Source organism: Ambystoma mexicanum, chromosome 13 (assembly GCF_040938575.1).
Source record: "Ambystoma mexicanum isolate Mex_15411 chromosome 13, UKY_AmexF1_1, whole genome shotgun sequence".
NCBI lineage: Eukaryota > Metazoa > Chordata > Amphibia > Caudata > Ambystomatidae > Ambystoma > Ambystoma mexicanum.
In genome coordinates this window covers 358,318,767-358,338,240 of record NC_090938.1, presented here as the reverse complement: position 1 = coordinate 358,338,240, position 19,474 = coordinate 358,318,767, and the positions used below count along the sequence as shown (strand labels likewise).

At 43.4% G+C, this 19,474-nt stretch overlaps 24 non-coding genes across 24 annotated transcripts; 19 read left to right on the top strand and 5 right to left on the bottom strand.

Moving 5' to 3' along the window:
- Window positions 1–784: 784 nt before the first annotated feature.
- TRNAI-UAU (transfer RNA isoleucine (anticodon UAU)) lies at window positions 785–879 on the bottom strand. Its single transcript has 2 exons — window positions 842–879; window positions 785–820 (listed from the first exon to the last, which is right to left on the bottom strand). It is a non-coding gene; the product is annotated as a tRNA-Ile (tRNA).
- Window positions 880–1,359: 480 nt separating this feature from the next.
- On the top strand, window positions 1,360–1,436 carry TRNAS-GCU (transfer RNA serine (anticodon GCU)). The gene has a single exon. It is a non-coding gene; the product is annotated as a tRNA-Ser (tRNA).
- A 465-nt stretch (window positions 1,437–1,901) lies between these two features.
- On the top strand, window positions 1,902–1,973 carry TRNAT-UGU (transfer RNA threonine (anticodon UGU)). Its single transcript has one exon. It is a non-coding gene; the product is annotated as a tRNA-Thr (tRNA).
- Window positions 1,974–2,660: 687 nt separating this feature from the next.
- TRNAS-GCU (transfer RNA serine (anticodon GCU)) lies at window positions 2,661–2,742 on the top strand. Its single transcript has one exon. It is a non-coding gene; the product is annotated as a tRNA-Ser (tRNA).
- A 546-nt stretch (window positions 2,743–3,288) lies between these two features.
- On the top strand, window positions 3,289–3,360 carry TRNAT-CGU (transfer RNA threonine (anticodon CGU)). Its single transcript has one exon. It is a non-coding gene; the product is annotated as a tRNA-Thr (tRNA).
- Window positions 3,361–4,848: 1,488 nt separating this feature from the next.
- Window positions 4,849–4,943, bottom strand: TRNAI-UAU (transfer RNA isoleucine (anticodon UAU)). The gene is made up of 2 exons: window positions 4,906–4,943; window positions 4,849–4,884 (listed from the first exon to the last, which is right to left on the bottom strand). It is a non-coding gene; the product is annotated as a tRNA-Ile (tRNA).
- A 480-nt stretch (window positions 4,944–5,423) lies between these two features.
- On the top strand, window positions 5,424–5,500 carry TRNAS-GCU (transfer RNA serine (anticodon GCU)). Its single transcript has one exon. It is a non-coding gene; the product is annotated as a tRNA-Ser (tRNA).
- A 465-nt stretch (window positions 5,501–5,965) lies between these two features.
- Window positions 5,966–6,037, top strand: TRNAT-UGU (transfer RNA threonine (anticodon UGU)). The gene has a single exon. It is a non-coding gene; the product is annotated as a tRNA-Thr (tRNA).
- Window positions 6,038–6,724: 687 nt separating this feature from the next.
- TRNAS-GCU (transfer RNA serine (anticodon GCU)) lies at window positions 6,725–6,806 on the top strand. Its single transcript has one exon. It is a non-coding gene; the product is annotated as a tRNA-Ser (tRNA).
- A 546-nt stretch (window positions 6,807–7,352) lies between these two features.
- TRNAT-CGU (transfer RNA threonine (anticodon CGU)) lies at window positions 7,353–7,424 on the top strand. The gene has a single exon. It is a non-coding gene; the product is annotated as a tRNA-Thr (tRNA).
- Window positions 7,425–8,912: 1,488 nt separating this feature from the next.
- TRNAI-UAU (transfer RNA isoleucine (anticodon UAU)) lies at window positions 8,913–9,007 on the bottom strand. Its single transcript has 2 exons — window positions 8,970–9,007; window positions 8,913–8,948 (listed from the first exon to the last, which is right to left on the bottom strand). It is a non-coding gene; the product is annotated as a tRNA-Ile (tRNA).
- A 480-nt stretch (window positions 9,008–9,487) lies between these two features.
- Window positions 9,488–9,564, top strand: TRNAS-GCU (transfer RNA serine (anticodon GCU)). The gene has a single exon. It is a non-coding gene; the product is annotated as a tRNA-Ser (tRNA).
- Window positions 9,565–10,029: 465 nt separating this feature from the next.
- TRNAT-UGU (transfer RNA threonine (anticodon UGU)) lies at window positions 10,030–10,101 on the top strand. Its single transcript has one exon. It is a non-coding gene; the product is annotated as a tRNA-Thr (tRNA).
- Window positions 10,102–10,788: 687 nt separating this feature from the next.
- TRNAS-GCU (transfer RNA serine (anticodon GCU)) lies at window positions 10,789–10,870 on the top strand. Its single transcript has one exon. It is a non-coding gene; the product is annotated as a tRNA-Ser (tRNA).
- Window positions 10,871–11,416: 546 nt separating this feature from the next.
- Window positions 11,417–11,488, top strand: TRNAT-CGU (transfer RNA threonine (anticodon CGU)). The gene has a single exon. It is a non-coding gene; the product is annotated as a tRNA-Thr (tRNA).
- Window positions 11,489–12,980: 1,492 nt separating this feature from the next.
- TRNAI-UAU (transfer RNA isoleucine (anticodon UAU)) lies at window positions 12,981–13,075 on the bottom strand. Its single transcript has 2 exons — window positions 13,038–13,075; window positions 12,981–13,016 (listed from the first exon to the last, which is right to left on the bottom strand). It is a non-coding gene; the product is annotated as a tRNA-Ile (tRNA).
- Window positions 13,076–13,555: 480 nt separating this feature from the next.
- TRNAS-GCU (transfer RNA serine (anticodon GCU)) lies at window positions 13,556–13,632 on the top strand. Its single transcript has one exon. It is a non-coding gene; the product is annotated as a tRNA-Ser (tRNA).
- A 465-nt stretch (window positions 13,633–14,097) lies between these two features.
- TRNAT-UGU (transfer RNA threonine (anticodon UGU)) lies at window positions 14,098–14,169 on the top strand. Its single transcript has one exon. It is a non-coding gene; the product is annotated as a tRNA-Thr (tRNA).
- A 687-nt stretch (window positions 14,170–14,856) lies between these two features.
- On the top strand, window positions 14,857–14,938 carry TRNAS-GCU (transfer RNA serine (anticodon GCU)). The gene has a single exon. It is a non-coding gene; the product is annotated as a tRNA-Ser (tRNA).
- Window positions 14,939–15,484: 546 nt separating this feature from the next.
- On the top strand, window positions 15,485–15,556 carry TRNAT-CGU (transfer RNA threonine (anticodon CGU)). Its single transcript has one exon. It is a non-coding gene; the product is annotated as a tRNA-Thr (tRNA).
- Window positions 15,557–17,048: 1,492 nt separating this feature from the next.
- Window positions 17,049–17,143, bottom strand: TRNAI-UAU (transfer RNA isoleucine (anticodon UAU)). The gene is made up of 2 exons: window positions 17,106–17,143; window positions 17,049–17,084 (listed from the first exon to the last, which is right to left on the bottom strand). It is a non-coding gene; the product is annotated as a tRNA-Ile (tRNA).
- Window positions 17,144–17,623: 480 nt separating this feature from the next.
- TRNAS-GCU (transfer RNA serine (anticodon GCU)) lies at window positions 17,624–17,700 on the top strand. Its single transcript has one exon. It is a non-coding gene; the product is annotated as a tRNA-Ser (tRNA).
- Window positions 17,701–18,165: 465 nt separating this feature from the next.
- TRNAT-UGU (transfer RNA threonine (anticodon UGU)) lies at window positions 18,166–18,237 on the top strand. Its single transcript has one exon. It is a non-coding gene; the product is annotated as a tRNA-Thr (tRNA).
- A 687-nt stretch (window positions 18,238–18,924) lies between these two features.
- On the top strand, window positions 18,925–19,006 carry TRNAS-GCU (transfer RNA serine (anticodon GCU)). Its single transcript has one exon. It is a non-coding gene; the product is annotated as a tRNA-Ser (tRNA).
- The last annotated feature ends 468 nt before the right edge of the window (window positions 19,007–19,474 follow it).

The following is a 19,474-nucleotide window of genomic DNA, read 5'->3' as shown; positions in this document are numbered from 1 at the left end:
GCGCTGTCAATGGGATATAAGCACCATTCCCCATGTCTGCAATAGCTAGACCAGATTCTGAGGTATGATGAGCAGGGGTCCAGGCACTTCGCCTGACAAACGCCGGGCTTAGCCCTGCCGGGCCTAGCCCTGAGGGGCCTAACTGGGCATGGCCCTGTGTAAGGTAGGGTGAGCAGGGGACCACTTGCAACTAACCTTCGGCACCAATCAGGCATGGAGAGGTCTGTGCAAATGCCCAGCCCTTTAGCAATCTCGATCTGCAAAACCTTCAACTCCTAATTCTCATGGCTCCCAGAAGCCCTAGCCCATATGCAAATGAGGCGAGTTCCTATCAGCATCCTTGTTCTGCTTGATTTTATCAAAGTGACTGCCTGATTAGTGAAAGGGTATTTATTCTCAGAGGTTTGCTTCAAAGGCGATAATGCAGTAAATAGACAACATTATTCTTTGTAAGTTGATATTGTCTCCTGGATCCTACTCCAGTAACCCTTTTTCTACCTTTACAAATGTCTTCCGTAAGTGGTGCTCAGCAGAAAATGGAGTATAATAACAGTTGACATTTTTTATTTTCTGTTCTATTTTCAAAAACCCTCCGTAGCTGTATTTAAAGCGCAAACACCCCATAAATAACTTGCAATGAGTATTCCATCTCTAAAAGGCAGAGGAGCTGTCATACAACATTAACTGACAATCAAGGAAACCTTGAGGTGAACCAAAAAATGTCCAGAACATTTATTGGTTCAATAATTCAGTTTTGAGGTGAATTAGTAAAAAGTTCCAAAGTTGCTCCAGGTGAGGCTTGAACTCACAACCTCGGCATTGCTCACTGCATGTACTGCTGTATAAGTACCGCGCGCTAACCGATTGCGCCACTGGAGCTGCTGTGTTTTGGTTTTCAACATGAAACTACACCCACAAACACACACACAAGTGTACAAAAGCACCCACAAGCTCTGGCATTGTCTTTTTAGCTGACACCAAATTATGGGTGCCTTGTAGTGCCCATATTGTGCCACTGGAGCTTACCTTTTAGCCTGATATACACTTTGCCACTGATGTTCAGCCAATGGTGCAGTCAAATGTCCCTTCTACATTTTTGTCATGCTGCAGGCAGTGCCACTGGAGCCAGCATGATGCTCTTCCTCATATTCAACACGTGTCAATTGAAACACCTCCCAATGTCATCTTGGCGATGCCTATAAACACCCCAGGACTTTGATGAATTTTTCTCAACAGCAAGTGAGGCAGTTTTCCTGCAAACGGCTGGATGTACCTCAACAAGGAACGCATTGTGGTTCTATTTTGAAGATGTTTGTGTTATTACCTGTAAAGACTTGAATGCCTAACATAATCCCTGTAGACGAGGTGGCCGAGTGGTTAAGGCGATGGACTGCTAATCTACTGTACACGCGTGGTTTCGAATCCCACCTTTGTCGATTTTAACTTTTGAAATCTTTTTTAAACATCTGCATTGCTCTAAGCACCATTGCCATTGGCTTTCAAAGAACATACAGACAAAAGTGAAAATATGCATGTTAGTTGATTAAGAAGGACACAAACAAGGTTGTCGTGTTACTGGCAGGAATGCAATCTGCTGTGCTTGACTACCCTTTGAGCCAGAATCCGGATAGAAATTTAAAAAAGCAAAGGTAATATCCATATTGTCTCTCTGCTGCCATGTACATGTTTTTTTCAACTTTCACGCATCACATCTCCTCATTAGTCACCCTAAAATTGCACGGAATACGCACAAATTAGCTGCTCCTCAAAAAATCGGCCAGAAAAAAACAGGTCAAATCACAATCATATACATACATTCTCACACACCCTTCAAATATGTCTACCCAGTAAACATCATGTTGTGTGCTCGTTGTGTTGCTGTTATGCGTCGTCACCTGAGGGGCTCTGTAGCTCAGTGGCAGAGCACTGGTCTTGTAAACCAGGGGTCGTGAGTTCGATCCTCATCAGGGCCTCCAAATGGTAATTTTCTTGAACATTGTTGAATAGGAACTGATATTGCACATTGTACCTGTGCAACCTTTTACCAATGGATTCGGGCCTATAACAAAGCCACAAGCGCAAGGTGTCTGAATAGTCTGTGGGGAAGGTCGGCTTTCTGGACCTAATTTCTTCAAGAAAAAGACCTTGATAATCTTGTGATGACAGATGCAGATGATCACGGTGAAGCCCTTACTCTATTGAACAGTACAGCGGTTCTGGGTTGCACGCCTTTCTCTATTTTCAGGGACGTTGATGTGGCAAAATTTAATTGGAAAAGGGTTATTGCCATCACTCACTATTTAAATTCAATGACATCACAGGAAGCAGCAGCATCTGAACTTTGATCTTGGCTGGAAACGTTGAATGATGCCAAACACTGGGAAACTGGAGCTTGCGTTATGCTGGTTTTACTACTAATGGTGTGCCATACGGAAGCTCAAGCACCTTCCTCTGGATTAGTGTTGTGAACCCTCCAGGAGCTCTTGTTATATTTTTCTGAACTTCAACTTGATGTGTTTATCTATCAATGGCCGGGTAAGGAAGAACGAGTCAACGATCTTGTTTCTATTATGACAAACATGATCTATTTTTCACTGACTTTGCACCACCATTGTTTTATCTCTTCTTTAAGCATGGGACTCGAGCACCGTTCCCAACCAGACGAGGTGGCCGAGTGGTTAAGGCGATGGACTGCTAATCCATTGTGCTCTGCACGCGTGGGTTCGAATCCCACCTTCGTCGTATTTTTTCTTTATAGTCTGCATTTAAACATAGACCAAAGTCTTTCAACCTCCCTGTGAAAGACAGGAATGAGTACAGATATGGAAATAGAGATGTAAAAATAAGTTCATTGGTGCAGGCGGAGAATGAAATTAGTCAAAGACTTTCCTCGTAGGTTTCCATTCTTTACTATTATAGGAGCCAAAATCAGCGCAGTTAGTAAACTCCCAAGCTTACATCCCAAATTCTTTTTTCTTTTAGTTGTCTGCCTTTTACATGTTCCTTTTGCCATCATTCTGACCTGCTATCTAAACTCATGAACCTGTTCAGCATCCTACTCAATACATACATACCCGTAAAAGTACATACTCAAACGCATACCGACAATGTATCACCAACATAAGCACACACGCTTTCGCAAATCAGATGTATGATGACGTACTGAACACATGCAGAGATATACAGCCATTTTTACACAACCAGAAATTCATATACCTGGAGATCTACCTAGGTAAAACCCATGGTTTCTTTGCACTTTCTGTTGTTGGCTGTGAGCAAGCAGCAGGTGGCCTTGTAGCTCAGTGGCAGAGCACTGGTCTCGTAAACCAGGGGTCATGAGTTCAAACCTCATCAGGGCCTCGGGCGGATTATTTTCAAAAAGCACGGGGAAGAGAAGCCAGAGTTGCACCATCTACAGAGAACCTTTTATGACGGGATGCATCCTCATAATTGAAGTCTTCCACAGAAGGAGTGAAATAGAGTTCGAGAGGAAGGCCTAATGTTTTCAGGCAAAGACTGACAAAAACCTTGCAATGTCGCATGTAGCTGCTTTGGTGAAAAGACTGTTCAAGTACACAATGCAACGGAGGGGTGTTCCCCATCTCCATACAATCATCTCTTTGATAATGTAAACGTGCCAGGCGTGTTGAAAGACAAAGACAGACACAACCGCACATACCAGTTGAAGAAAGACAGCCAGCAAACACATTTGTATAGAGGTAAGCAAGCCTCAATTAGAGATGTGAGTCCCTCCGTTTCTGCGGGAGTCCACAAGTTTAATAAAAAATGAACACATATCTTTCATGTTCTAATGATTACCAATCTTTCTGATTAGCTCTGCATAGCTCCAATGGCTATGTGTGTGTGTGTGTGTGTATGTGCCCGTGTGTGTAGGGGAAGGGGTCGGTAGATGTGTTCACGCAGAGCAAGTTGCATACATCGCCAACAGCCATTCTCTCCTGCTCCTGTGCATCCAGTTCGGAAGCGAACCCACCCAATTGTTCTATATGTCTGCTACCCTGACCGCATTCACACATCATTGGCTATTAGTATGCAGCTTGTGGGCGCTGTCAATGGGATATAAGCACCATTCCCCATGTCTGCAATAGCTAGACCAGATTCTGAGGTATGATGAGCAGGGGTCCAGGCACTTCGCCTGACAAACGCCGGGCTTAGCCCTGCCGGGCCTAGCCCTGAGGGGCCTAACTGGGCATGGCCCTGTGTAAGGTAGGGTGAGCAGGGGACCACTTGCAACTAACCTTCGGCACCAATCAGGCATGGAGAGGTCTGTGCAAATGCCCAGCCCTTTAGCAATCTCGATCTGCAAAACCTTCAACTCCTAATTCTCATGGCTCCCAGAAGCCCTAGCCCATATGCAAATGAGGCGAGTTCCTATCAGCATCCTTGTTCTGCTTGATTTTATCAAAGTGACTGCCTGATTAGTGAAAGGGTATTTATTCTCAGAGGTTTGCTTCAAAGGCGATAATGCAGTAAATAGACAACATTATTCTTTGTAAGTTGATATTGTCTCCTGGATCCTACTCCAGTAACCCTTTTTCTACCTTTACAAATGTCTTCCGTAAGTGGTGCTCAGCAGAAAATGGAGTATAATAACAGTTGACATTTTTTATTTTCTGTTCTATTTTCAAAAACCCTCCGTAGCTGTATTTAAAGCGCAAACACCCCATAAATAACTTGCAATGAGTATTCCATGTCTAAAAGGCAGAGGAGCTGTCATACAACATTAACTGACAATCAAGGAAACCTTGAGGTGAACCAAAAAATGTCCAGAACATTTATTGGTTCAATAATTCAGTTTTGAGGTGAATTAGTAAAAAGTTCCAAAGTTGCTCCAGGTGAGGCTTGAACTCACAACCTCGGCATTGCTCACTGCATGTACTGCTGTATAAGTACCGCGCGCTAACCGATTGCGCCACTGGAGCTGCTGTGTTTTGGTTTTCGACATGAAACTACACCCACAAACACACACACAAGTGTACAAAAGCACCCACAAGCTCTGGCATTGTCTTTTTAGCTGACACCAAATTATGGGTGCCTTGTAGTGCCCATATTGTGCCACTGGAGCTTACCTTTTAGCCTGATATACACTTTGCCACTGATGTTCAGCCAATGGTGCAGTCAAATGTCCCTTCTACATTTTTGTCATGCTGCAGGCAGTGCCACTGGAGCCAGCATGATGCTCTTCCTCATATTCAACACGTGTCAATTGAAACACCTCCCAATGTCATCTTGGCGATGCCTATAAACACCCCAGGACTTTGATGAATTTTTCTCAACAGCAAGTGAGGCAGTTTTCCTGCAAACGGCTGGATGTACCTCAACAAGGAACGCATTGTGGTTCTATTTTGAAGATGTTTGTGTTATTACCTGTAAAGACTTGAATGCCTAACATAATCCCTGTAGACGAGGTGGCCGAGTGGTTAAGGCGATGGACTGCTAATCTACTGTACACGCGTGGTTTCGAATCCCACCTTTGTCGATTTTAACTTTTGAAATCTTTTTTAAACATCTGCATTGCTCTAAGCACCATTGCCATTGGCTTTCAAAGAACATACAGACAAAAGTGAAAATATGCATGTTAGTTGATTAAGAAGGACACAAACAAGGTTGTCGTGTTACTGGCAGGAATGCAATCTGCTGTGCTTGACTACCCTTTGAGCCAGAATCCGGATAGAAATTTAAAAAAGCAAAGGTAATATCCATATTGTCTCTCTGCTGCCATGTACATGTTTTTTTCAACTTTCACGCATCACATCTCCTCATTAGTCACCCTAAAATTGCACGGAATACGCACAAATTAGCTGCTCCTCAAAAAATCGGCCAGAAAAAAACAGGTCAAATCACAATCATATACATACATTCTCACACACCCTTCAAATATGTCTACCCAGTAAACATCATGTTGTGTGCTCGTTGTGTTGCTGTTATGCGTCGTCACCTGAGGGGCTCTGTAGCTCAGTGGCAGAGCACTGGTCTTGTAAACCAGGGGTCGTGAGTTCGATCCTCATCAGGGCCTCCAAATGGTAATTTTCTTGAACATTGTTGAATAGGAACTGATATTGCACATTGTACCTGTGCAACCTTTTACCAATGGATTCGGGCCTATAACAAAGCCACAAGCGCAAGGTGTCTGAATAGTCTGTGGGGAAGGTCGGCTTTCTGGACCTAATTTCTTCAAGAAAAAGACCTTGATAATCTTGTGATGACAGATGCAGATGATCACGGTGAAGCCCTTACTCTATTGAACAGTACAGCGGTTCTGGGTTGCACGCCTTTCTCTATTTTCAGGGACGTTGATGTGGCAAAATTTAATTGGAAAAGGGTTATTGCCATCACTCACTATTTAAATTCAATGACATCACAGGAAGCAGCAGCATCTGAACTTTGATCTTGGCTGGAAACGTTGAATGATGCCAAACACTGGGAAACTGGAGCTTGCGTTATGCTGGTTTTACTACTAATGGTGTGCCATACGGAAGCTCAAGCACCTTCCTCTGGATTAGTGTTGTGAACCCTCCAGGAGCTCTTGTTATATTTTTCTGAACTTCAACTTGATGTGTTTATCTATCAATGGCCGGGTAAGGAAGAACGAGTCAACGATCTTGTTTCTATTATGACAAACATGATCTATTTTTCACTGACTTTGCACCACCATTGTTTTATCTCTTCTTTAAGCATGGGACTCGAGCACCGTTCCCAACCAGACGAGGTGGCCGAGTGGTTAAGGCGATGGACTGCTAATCCATTGTGCTCTGCACGCGTGGGTTCGAATCCCACCTTCGTCGTATTTTTTCTTTATAGTCTGCATTTAAACATAGACCAAAGTCTTTCAACCTCCCTGTGAAAGACAGGAATGAGTACAGATATGGAAATAGAGATGTAAAAATAAGTTCATTGGTGCAGGCGGAGAATGAAATTAGTCAAAGACTTTCCTCGTAGGTTTCCATTCTTTACTATTATAGGAGCCAAAATCAGCGCAGTTAGTAAACTCCCAAGCTTACATCCCAAATTCTTTTTTCTTTTAGTTGTCTGCCTTTTACATGTTCCTTTTGCCATCATTCTGACCTGCTATCTAAACTCATGAACCTGTTCAGCATCCTACTCAATACATACATACCCGTAAAAGTACATACTCAAACGCATACCGACAATGTATCACCAACATAAGCACACACGCTTTCGCAAATCAGATGTATGATGACGTACTGAACACATGCAGAGATATACAGCCATTTTTACACAACCAGAAATTCATATACCTGGAGATCTACCTAGGTAAAACCCATGGTTTCTTTGCACTTTCTGTTGTTGGCTGTGAGCAAGCAGCAGGTGGCCTTGTAGCTCAGTGGCAGAGCACTGGTCTCGTAAACCAGGGGTCATGAGTTCAAACCTCATCAGGGCCTCGGGCGGATTATTTTCAAAAAGCACGGGGAAGAGAAGCCAGAGTTGCACCATCTACAGAGAACCTTTTATGACGGGATGCATCCTCATAATTGAAGTCTTCCACAGAAGGAGTGAAATAGAGTTCGAGAGGAAGGCCTAATGTTTTCAGGCAAAGACTGACAAAAACCTTGCAATGTCGCATGTAGCTGCTTTGGTGAAAAGACTGTTCAAGTACACAATGCAACGGAGGGGTGTTCCCCATCTCCATACAATCATCTCTTTGATAATGTAAACGTGCCAGGCGTGTTGAAAGACAAAGACAGACACAACCGCACATACCAGTTGAAGAAAGACAGCCAGCAAACACATTTGTATAGAGGTAAGCAAGCCTCAATTAGAGATGTGAGTCCCTCCGTTTCTGCGGGAGTCCACAAGTTTAATAAAAAATGAACACATATCTTTCATGTTCTAATGATTACCAATCTTTCTGATTAGCTCTGCATAGCTCCAATGGCTATGTGTGTGTGTGTGTGTGTATGTGCCCGTGTGTGTAGGGGAAGGGGTCGGTAGATGTGTTCACGCAGAGCAAGTTGCATACATCGCCAACAGCCATTCTCTCCTGCTCCTGTGCATCCAGTTCGGAAGCGAACCCACCCAATTGTTCTATATGTCTGCTACCCTGACCGCATTCACACATCATTGGCTATTAGTATGCAGCTTGTGGGCGCTGTCAATGGGATATAAGCACCATTCCCCATGTCTGCAATAGCTAGACCAGATTCTGAGGTATGATGAGCAGGGGTCCAGGCACTTCGCCTGACAAACGCCGGGCTTAGCCCTGCCGGGCCTAGCCCTGAGGGGCCTAACTGGGCATGGCCCTGTGTAAGGTAGGGTGAGCAGGGGACCACTTGCAACTAACCTTCGGCACCAATCAGGCATGGAGAGGTCTGTGCAAATGCCCAGCCCTTTAGCAATCTCGATCTGCAAAACCTTCAACTCCTAATTCTCATGGCTCCCAGAAGCCCTAGCCCATATGCAAATGAGGCGAGTTCCTATCAGCATCCTTGTTCTGCTTGATTTTATCAAAGTGACTGCCTGATTAGTGAAAGGGTATTTATTCTCAGAGGTTTGCTTCAAAGGCGATAATGCAGTAAATAGACAACATTATTCTTTGTAAGTTGATATTGTCTCCTGGATCCTACTCCAGTAACCCTTTTTCTACCTTTACAAATGTCTTCCGTAAGTGGTGCTCAGCAGAAAATGGAGTATAATAACAGTTGACATTTTTTATTTTCTGTTCTATTTTCAAAAACCCTCCGTAGCTGTATTTAAAGCGCAAACACCCCATAAATAACTTGCAATGAGTATTCCATGTCTAAAAGGCAGAGGAGCTGTCATACAACATTAACTGACAATCAAGGAAACCTTGAGGTGAACCAAAAAATGTCCAGAACATTTATTGGTTCAATAATTCAGTTTTGAGGTGAATTAGTAAAAAGTTCCAAAGTTGCTCCAGGTGAGGCTTGAACTCACAACCTCGGCATTGCTCACTGCATGTACTGCTGTATAAGTACCGCGCGCTAACCGATTGCGCCACTGGAGCTGCTGTGTTTTGGTTTTCGACATGAAACTACACCCACAAACACACACACAAGTGTACAAAAGCACCCACAAGCTCTGGCATTGTCTTTTTAGCTGACACCAAATTATGGGTGCCTTGTAGTGCCCATATTGTGCCACTGGAGCTTACCTTTTAGCCTGATATACACTTTGCCACTGATGTTCAGCCAATGGTGCAGTCAAATGTCCCTTCTACATTTTTGTCATGCTGCAGGCAGTGCCACTGGAGCCAGCATGATGCTCTTCCTCATATTCAACACGTGTCAATTGAAACACCTCCCAATGTCATCTTGGCGATGCCTATAAACACCCCAGGACTTTGATGAATTTTTCTCAACAGCAAGTGAGGCAGTTTTCCTGCAAACGGCTGGATGTACCTCAACAAGGAACGCATTGTGGTTCTATTTTGAAGATGTTTGTGTTATTACCTGTAAAGACTTGAATGCCTAACATAATCCCTGTAGACGAGGTGGCCGAGTGGTTAAGGCGATGGACTGCTAATCTACTGTACACGCGTGGTTTCGAATCCCACCTTTGTCGATTTTAACTTTTGAAATCTTTTTTAAACATCTGCATTGCTCTAAGCACCATTGCCATTGGCTTTCAAAGAACATACAGACAAAAGTGAAAATATGCATGTTAGTTGATTAAGAAGGACACAAACAAGGTTGTCGTGTTACTGGCAGGAATGCAATCTGCTGTGCTTGACTACCCTTTGAGCCAGAATCCGGATAGAAATTTAAAAAAGCAAAGGTAATATCCATATTGTCTCTCTGCTGCCATGTACATGTTTTTTTCAACTTTCACGCATCACATCTCCTCATTAGTCACCCTAAAATTGCACGGAATACGCACAAATTAGCTGCTCCTCAAAAAATCGGCCAGAAAAAAACAGGTCAAATCACAATCATATACATACATTCTCACACACCCTTCAAATATGTCTACCCAGTAAACATCATGTTGTGTGCTCGTTGTGTTGCTGTTATGCGTCGTCACCTGAGGGGCTCTGTAGCTCAGTGGCAGAGCACTGGTCTTGTAAACCAGGGGTCGTGAGTTCGATCCTCATCAGGGCCTCCAAATGGTAATTTTCTTGAACATTGTTGAATAGGAACTGATATTGCACATTGTACCTGTGCAACCTTTTACCAATGGATTCGGGCCTATAACAAAGCCACAAGCGCAAGGTGTCTGAATAGTCTGTGGGGAAGGTCGGCTTTCTGGACCTAATTTCTTCAAGAAAAAGACCTTGATAATCTTGTGATGACAGATGCAGATGATCACGGTGAAGCCCTTACTCTATTGAACAGTACAGCGGTTCTGGGTTGCACGCCTTTCTCTATTTTCAGGGACGTTGATGTGGCAAAATTTAATTGGAAAAGGGTTATTGCCATCACTCACTATTTAAATTCAATGACATCACAGGAAGCAGCAGCATCTGAACTTTGATCTTGGCTGGAAACGTTGAATGATGCCAAACACTGGGAAACTGGAGCTTGCGTTATGCTGGTTTTACTACTAATGGTGTGCCATACGGAAGCTCAAGCACCTTCCTCTGGATTAGTGTTGTGAACCCTCCAGGAGCTCTTGTTATATTTTTCTGAACTTCAACTTGATGTGTTTATCTATCAATGGCCGGGTAAGGAAGAACGAGTCAACGATCTTGTTTCTATTATGACAAACATGATCTATTTTTCACTGACTTTGCACCACCATTGTTTTATCTCTTCTTTAAGCATGGGACTCGAGCACCGTTCCCAACCAGACGAGGTGGCCGAGTGGTTAAGGCGATGGACTGCTAATCCATTGTGCTCTGCACGCGTGGGTTCGAATCCCACCTTCGTCGTATTTTTTCTTTATAGTCTGCATTTAAACATAGACCAAAGTCTTTCAACCTCCCTGTGAAAGACAGGAATGAGTACAGATATGGAAATAGAGATGTAAAAATAAGTTCATTGGTGCAGGCGGAGAATGAAATTAGTCAAAGACTTTCCTCGTAGGTTTCCATTCTTTACTATTATAGGAGCCAAAATCAGCGCAGTTAGTAAACTCCCAAGCTTACATCCCAAATTCTTTTTTCTTTTAGTTGTCTGCCTTTTACATGTTCCTTTTGCCATCATTCTGACCTGCTATCTAAACTCATGAACCTGTTCAGCATCCTACTCAATACATACATACCCGTAAAAGTACATACTCAAACGCATACCGACAATGTATCACCAACATAAGCACACACGCTTTCGCAAATCAGATGTATGATGACGTACTGAACACATGCAGAGATATACAGCCATTTTTACACAACCAGAAATTCATATACCTGGAGATCTACCTAGGTAAAACCCATGGTTTCTTTGCACTTTCTGTTGTTGGCTGTGAGCAAGCAGCAGGTGGCCTTGTAGCTCAGTGGCAGAGCACTGGTCTCGTAAACCAGGGGTCATGAGTTCAAACCTCATCAGGGCCTCGGGCGGATTATTTTCAAAAAGCACGGGGAAGAGAAGCCAGAGTTGCACCATCTACAGAGAACCTTTTATGACGGGATGCATCCTCATAATTGAAGTCTTCCACAGAAGGAGTGAAATAGAGTTCGAGAGGAAGGCCTAATGTTTTCAGGCAAAGACTGACAAAAACCTTGCAATGTCGCATGTAGCTGCTTTGGTGAAAAGACTGTTCAAGTTCACAATGCAACGGAGGGGTGTTCCCCATCTCCATACAATCATCTCTTTGATAATGTAAACGTGCCAGGCGTGTTGAAAGACAAAGACAGACACAACCGCACATACCAGTTGAAGAAAGACAGCCAGCAAACACATTTGTATAGAGGTAAGCAAGCCTCAATTAGAGATGTGAGTCCCTCCGTTTCTGCGGGAGTCCACAAGTTTATTAAAAAATGAACACATATCTTTCATGTTCTAATGATTACCAATCTTTCTGATTAGCTCTGCATAGCTCCAATGGCTATGTGTGTGTGTGTGTGTGTATGTGCCCGTGTGTGTAGGGGAAGGGGTCGGTAGATGTGTTCACGCAGAGCAAGTTGCATACATCGCCAACAGCCATTCTCTCCTGCTCCTGTGCATCCAGTTCGGAAGCGAACCCACCCAATTGTTCTATATGTCTGCTACCCTGACCGCATTCACACATCAGCTATTAGTATGCAGCTTGTGGGCGCTGTCAATGGGATATAAGCACCATTCCCCATTCCCCATGTCTGCAATAGCTAGACCAGATTCTGAGGTATGATGAGCAGGGGTCCAGGCACTTCGCCTGACAAACGCCGGGCTTAGCCCTGCCGGGCCTAGCCCTGAGGGGCCTAACTGGGCATGGCCCTGTGTAAGGTAGGGTGAGCAGGGGACCACTTGCAACTAACCTTCGGCACCAATCAGGCATGGAGAGGTCTGTGCAAATGCCCAGCCCTTTAGCAATCTCGATCTGCAAAACCTTCAACTCCTAATTCTCATGGCTCCCAGAAGCCCTAGCCCATATGCAAATGAGGCGAGTTCCTATCAGCATCCTTGTTCTGCTTGATTTTATCAAAGTGACTGCCTGATTAGTGAAAGGGTATTTATTCTCAGAGGTTTGCTTCAAAGGCGATAATGCAGTAAATAGACAACATTATTCTTTGTAAGTTGATATTGTCTCCTGGATCCTACTCCAGTAACCCTTTTTCTACCTTTACAAATGTCTTCCGTAAGTGGTGCTCAGCAGAAAATGGAGTATAATAACAGTTGACATTTTTTATTTTCTGTTCTATTTTCAAAAACCCTCCGTAGCTGTATTTAAAGCGCAAACACCCCATAAATAACTTGCAATGAGTATTCCATGTCTAAAAGGCAGAGGAGCTGTCATACAACATTAACTGACAATCAAGGAAACCTTGAGGTGAACCAAAAAATGTCCAGAACATTTATTGGTTCAATAATTCAGTTTTGAGGTGAATTAGTAAAAAGTTCCAAAGTTGCTCCAGGTGAGGCTTGAACTCACAACCTCGGCATTGCTCACTGCATGTACTGCTGTATAAGTACCGCGCGCTAACCGATTGCGCCACTGGAGCTGCTGTGTTTTGGTTTTCAACATGAAACTACACCCACAAACACACACACAAGTGTACAAAAGCACCCACAAGCTCTGGCATTGTCTTTTTAGCTGACACCAAATTATGGGTGCCTTGTAGTGCCCATATTGTGCCACTGGAGCTTACCTTTTAGCCTGATATACACTTTGCCACTGATGTTCAGCCAATGGTGCAGTCAAATGTCCCTTCTACATTTTTGTCATGCTGCAGGCAGTGCCACTGGAGCCAGCATGATGCTCTTCCTCATATTCAACACGTGTCAATTGAAACACCTCCCAATGTCATCTTGGCGATGCCTATAAACACCCCAGGACTTTGATGAATTTTTCTCAACAGCAAGTGAGGCAGTTTTCCTGCAAACGGCTGGATGTACCTCAACAAGGAACGCATTGTGGTTCTATTTTGAAGATGTTTGTGTTATTACCTGTAAAGACTTGAATGCCTAACATAATCCCTGTAGACGAGGTGGCCGAGTGGTTAAGGCGATGGACTGCTAATCTACTGTACACGCGTGGTTTCGAATCCCACCTTTGTCGATTTTAACTTTTGAAATCTTTTTTAAACATCTGCATTGCTCTAAGCACCATTGCCATTGGCTTTCAAAGAACATACAGACAAAAGTGAAAATATGCATGTTAGTTGATTAAGAAGGACACAAACAAGGTTGTCGTGTTACTGGCAGGAATGCAATCTGCTGTGCTTGACTACCCTTTGAGCCAGAATCCGGATAGAAATTTAAAAAAGCAAAGGTAATATCCATATTGTCTCTCTGCTGCCATGTACATGTTTTTTTCAACTTTCACGCATCACATCTCCTCATTAGTCACCCTAAAATTGCACGGAATACGCACAAATTAGCTGCTCCTCAAAAAATCGGCCAGAAAAAAACAGGTCAAATCACAATCATATACATACATTCTCACACACCCTTCAAATATGTCTACCCAGTAAACATCATGTTGTGTGCTCGTTGTGTTGCTGTTATGCGTCGTAACCTGAGGGGCTCTGTAGCTCAGTGGCAGAGCACTGGTCTTGTAAACCAGGGGTCGTGAGTTCGATCCTCATCAGGGCCTCCAAATGGTAATTTTCTTGAACATTGTTGAATAGGAACTGATATTGCACATTGTACCTGTGCAACCTTTTACCAATGGATTCGGGCCTATGACAAAGCCACAAGCGCAAGGTGTCTGAATAGTCTGTGGGGAAGGTCGGCTTTCTGGACCTAATTTCTTCAAGAAAAAGACCTTGATAATCTTGTGATGACAGATGCAGATGATCACGGTGAAGCCCTTACTCTATTGAACAGTACAGCGGTTCTGGGTTGCACGCCTTTCTCTATTTTCAGGGACGTTGATGTGGCAAAATTTAATTGGAAAAGGGTTATTGCCATCACTCACTATTTAAATTCAATGACATCACAGGAAGCAGCAGCATCTGAACTTTGATCTTGGCTGGAAACGTTGAATGATGCCAAACACTGGGAAACTGGAGCTTGCGTTATGCTGGTTTTACTACTAATGGTGTGCCATACGGAAGCTCAAGCACCTTCCTCTGGATTAGTGTTGTGAACCCTCCAGGAGCTCTTGTTATATTTTTCTGAACTTCAACTTGATGTGTTTATCTATCAATGGCCGGGTAAGGAAGAACGAGTCAACGATCTTGTTTCTATTATGACAAACATGATCTATTTTTCACTGACTTTGCACCACCATTGTTTTATCTCTTCTTTAAGCATGGGATTCGAGCACCGTTCCCAAACATACGAGGTGGCCGAGTGGTTAAGGCGATGGACTGCTAATCCATTATGCTCTGCACGCGTGGGTTCGAATCCCACCTTCGTCGTATTTTTTCTTTATAGTCTGCATTTAAACATAGACCAAAGTCTTTCAACCTCCCTGTGAAAGACAGGAATGAGTACAGATATGGAAATAGAGATGTAAAAATAAGTTCATTGGTGCAGGCGGAGAATGAAATTAGTCAAAGACTTTCCTCGTAGGTTTCCATTCTTTACTATTATAGGAGCCAAAATCAGCGCAGTTAGTAAACTCCCAAGCTTACATCCCAAATTCTTTTTTCTTTTAGTTGTCTGCCTTTTACATGTTCATTTTGCCATCATTCTGACCTGCTATCTAAACTCATGAACCTGTTCAGCATCCTACTCAATACATACATACCCGTAAAAGTACATACTCAAACGCATACCGACAATGTATCACCAACATAAGCACACACGCTTTCGCAAATCAGATGTATGATGATGTACTGAACACATGCAGAGATATACAGCCATTTTTACACAACCAGAAATTCATATACCTGGAGATCTACCTAGGTAAAACCCATGGTTTCTTTGCACTTTCTGTTGTTGGCTGTGAGCAAGCAGCAGGTGGCCTTGTAGCTCAGTGGCAGAGCACTGGTCTCGTAAACCAGGGGTCATGAGTTCAAACCTCATCAGGGCCTCGGGCGGATTATTTTCAAAAAGCACGGGGAAGAGAAGCCAGAGTTGCACCATCTACAGAGAACCTTTTATGACGGGATGCATCCTCATAATTGAAGTCTTCCACAGAAGGAGTGAAATAGAGTTCGAGAGGAAGGCCTAATGTTTTCAGGCAAAGACTGACAAAAACCTTGCAATGTCGCATGTAGCTGCTTTGGTGAAAAGACTGTTCAAGTTCACAATGCAACGGAGGGGTGTTCCCCATCTCCATACAATCATCTCTTTGATAATGTAAACGTGCCAGGCGTGTTGAAAGACAAAGACAGACACAACCGCACATACCAGTTGAAGAAAGACAGCCAGCAAACACATTTGTATAGAGGTAAGCAAGCCTCAATTAGAGATGTGAGTCCCTCCGTTTCTGCGGGAGTCCACAAGTTTATTAAAAAATGAACACATATCTTTCATGTTCTAATGATTACCAATCTTTCTGATTAGCTCTGCATAGCTCCAATGGCTATGTGTGTGTGTGTGTGTGTATGTGCCCGTGTGTGTAGGGGAAGGGGTCGGTAGATGTGTTCACGCAGAGCAAGTTGCATACATCGCCAACAGCCATTCTCTCCTGCTCCTGTGCATCCAGTTCGGAAGCGAACCCACCCAATTGTTCTATATGTCTGCTACCCTGACCGCATTCACACATCAGCTATTAGTATGCAGCTTGTGGGCGCTGTCAATGGGATATAAGCACCATTCCCCATTCCCCATGTCTGCAATAGCTAGACCAGATTCTGAGGTATGATGAGCAGGGGTCCAGGCACTTCGCCTGACAAACGCCGGGCTTAGCCCTGCCGGGCCTAGCCCTGAGGGGCCTAACTGGGCATGGCCCTGTGTAAGGTAGGGTGAGCAGGGGACCACTTGCAACTAACCTTCGGCACCAATCAGGCATGGAGAGGTCTGTGCAAATGCCCAGCCCTTTAGCAATCTCGATCTGCAAAACCTTCAACTCCTAATTCTCATGGCTCCCAGAAGCCCTAGCCCATATGCAAATGAGGCGAGTTCCTATCAGCATCCTTGTTCTGCTTGATTTTATCAAAGTGACTGCCTGATTAGTGAAAGGGTATTTATTCTCAGAGGTTTGCTTCAAAGGCGATAATGCAGTAAATAGACAACATTATTCTTTGTAAGTTGATATTGTCTCCTGGATCCTACTCCAGTAACCCTTTTTCTACCTTTACAAATGTCTTCCGTAAGTGGTGCTCAGCAGAAAATGGAGTATAATAACAGTTGACATTTTTTATTTTCTGTTCTATTTTCAAAAACCCTCCGTAGCTGTATTTAAAGCGCAAACACCCCATAAATAACTTGCAATGAGTATTCCATGTCTAAAAGGCAGAGGAGCTGTCATACAACATTAACTGACAATCAAGGAAACCTTGAGGTGAACCAAAAAATGTCCAGAACATTTATTGGTTCAATAATTCAGTTTTGAGGTGAATTAGTAAAAAGTTCCAAAGTTGCTCCAGGTGAGGCTTGAACTCACAACCTCGGCATTGCTCACTGCATGTACTGCTGTATAAGTACCGCGCGCTAACCGATTGCGCCACTGGAGCTGCTGTGTTTTGGTTTTCAACATGAAACTACACCCACAAACACACACACAAGTGTACAAAAGCACCCACAAGCTCTGGCATTGTCTTTTTAGCTGACACCAAATTATGGGTGCCTTGTAGTGCCCATATTGTGCCACTGGAGCTTACCTTTTAGCCTGATATACACTTTGCCACTGATGTTCAGCCAATGGTGCAGTCAAATGTCCCTTCTACATTTTTGTCATGCTGCAGGCAGTGCCACTGGAGCCAGCATGATGCTCTTCCTCATATTCAACACGTGTCAATTGAAACACCTCCCAATGTCATCTTGGCGATGCCTATAAACACCCCAGGACTTTGATGAATTTTTCTCAACAGCAAGTGAGGCAGTTTTCCTGCAAACGGCTGGATGTACCTCAACAAGGAACGCATTGTGGTTCTATTTTGAAGATGTTTGTGTTATTACCTGTAAAGACTTGAATGCCTAACATAATCCCTGTAGACGAGGTGGCCGAGTGGTTAAGGCGATGGACTGCTAATCTACTGTACACGCGTGGTTTCGAATCCCACCTTTGTCGATTTTAACTTTTGAAATCTTTTTTAAACATCTGCATTGCTCTAAGCACCATTGCCATTGGCTTTCAAAGAACATACAGACAAAAGTGAAAATATGCATGTTAGTTGATTAAGAAGGACACAAACAAGGTTGTCGTGTTACTGGCAGGAATGCAATCTGCTGTGCTTGACTACCCTTTGAGCCAGAATCCGGATAGAAATTTAAAAAAGCAAAGGTAATATCCATATTGTCTCTCTGCTGCCATGTACATGTTTTTTTCAACTTTCACGCATCACATCTCCTCATTAGTCACCCTAAAATTGCACGGAATACGCACAAATTAGCTGCTCCTCAAAAAATCGGCCAGAAAAAAACAGGTCAAATCACAATCATATACATACATTCTCACACACCCTTCAAATATGTCTACCCAGTAAACATCATGTTGTGTGCTCGTTGTGTTGCTGTTATGCGTCGTAACCTGAGGGGCTCTGTAGCTCAGTGGCAGAGCACTGGTCTTGTAAACCAGGGGTCGTGAGTTCGATCCTCATCAGGGCCTCCAAATGGTAATTTTCTTGAACATTGTTGAATAGGAACTGATATTGCACATTGTACCTGTGCAACCTTTTACCAATGGATTCGGGCCTATGACAAAGCCACAAGCGCAAGGTGTCTGAATAGTCTGTGGGGAAGGTCGGCTTTCTGGACCTAATTTCTTCAAGAAAAAGACCTTGATAATCTTGTGATGACAGATGCAGATGATCACGGTGAAGCCCTTACTCTATTGAACAGTACAGCGGTTCTGGGTTGCACGCCTTTCTCTATTTTCAGGGACGTTGATGTGGCAAAATTTAATTGGAAAAGGGTTATTGCCATCACTCACTATTTAAATTCAATGACATCACAGGAAGCAGCAGCATCTGAACTTTGATCTTGGCTGGAAACGTTGAATGATGCCAAACACTGGGAAACTGGAGCTTGCGTTATGCTGGTTTTACTACTAATGGTGTGCCATACGGAAGCTCAAGCACCTTCCTCTGGATTAGTGTTGTGAACCCTCCAGGAGCTCTTGTTATATTTTTCTGAACTTCAACTTGATGTGTTTATCTATCAATGGCCGGGTAAGGAAGAACGAGTCAACGATCTTGTTTCTATTATGACAAACATGATCTATTTTTCACTGACTTTGCACCACCATTGTTTTATCTCTTCTTTAAGCATGGGATTCGAGCACCGTTCCCAAACATACGAGGTGGCCGAGTGGTTAAGGCGATGGACTGCTAATCCATTATGCTCTGCACGCGTGGGTTCGAATCCCACCTTCGTCGTATTTTTTCTTTATAGTCTGCATTTAAACATAGACCAAAGTCTTTCAACCTCCCTGTGAAAGACAGGAATGAGTACAGATATGGAAATAGAGATGTAAAAATAAGTTCATTGGTGCAGGCGGAGAATGAAATTAGTCAAAGACTTTCCTCGTAGGTTTCCATTCTTTACTATTATAGGAGCCAAAATCAGCGCAGTTAGTAAACTCCCAAGCTTACATCCCAAATTCTTTTTTCTTTTAGTTGTCTGCCTTTTACATGTTCATTTTGCCATCATTCTGACCTGCTATCTAAACTCATGAACCTGTTCAGCATCCTACTCAATACATACATACCCGTAAAAGTACATACTCAAACGCATACCGACAATGTATCACCAACATAAGCACACACGCTTTCGCAAATCAGATGTATGATGATGTACTGAACACATGCAGAGATATACAGCCATTTTTACACAACCAGAAATTC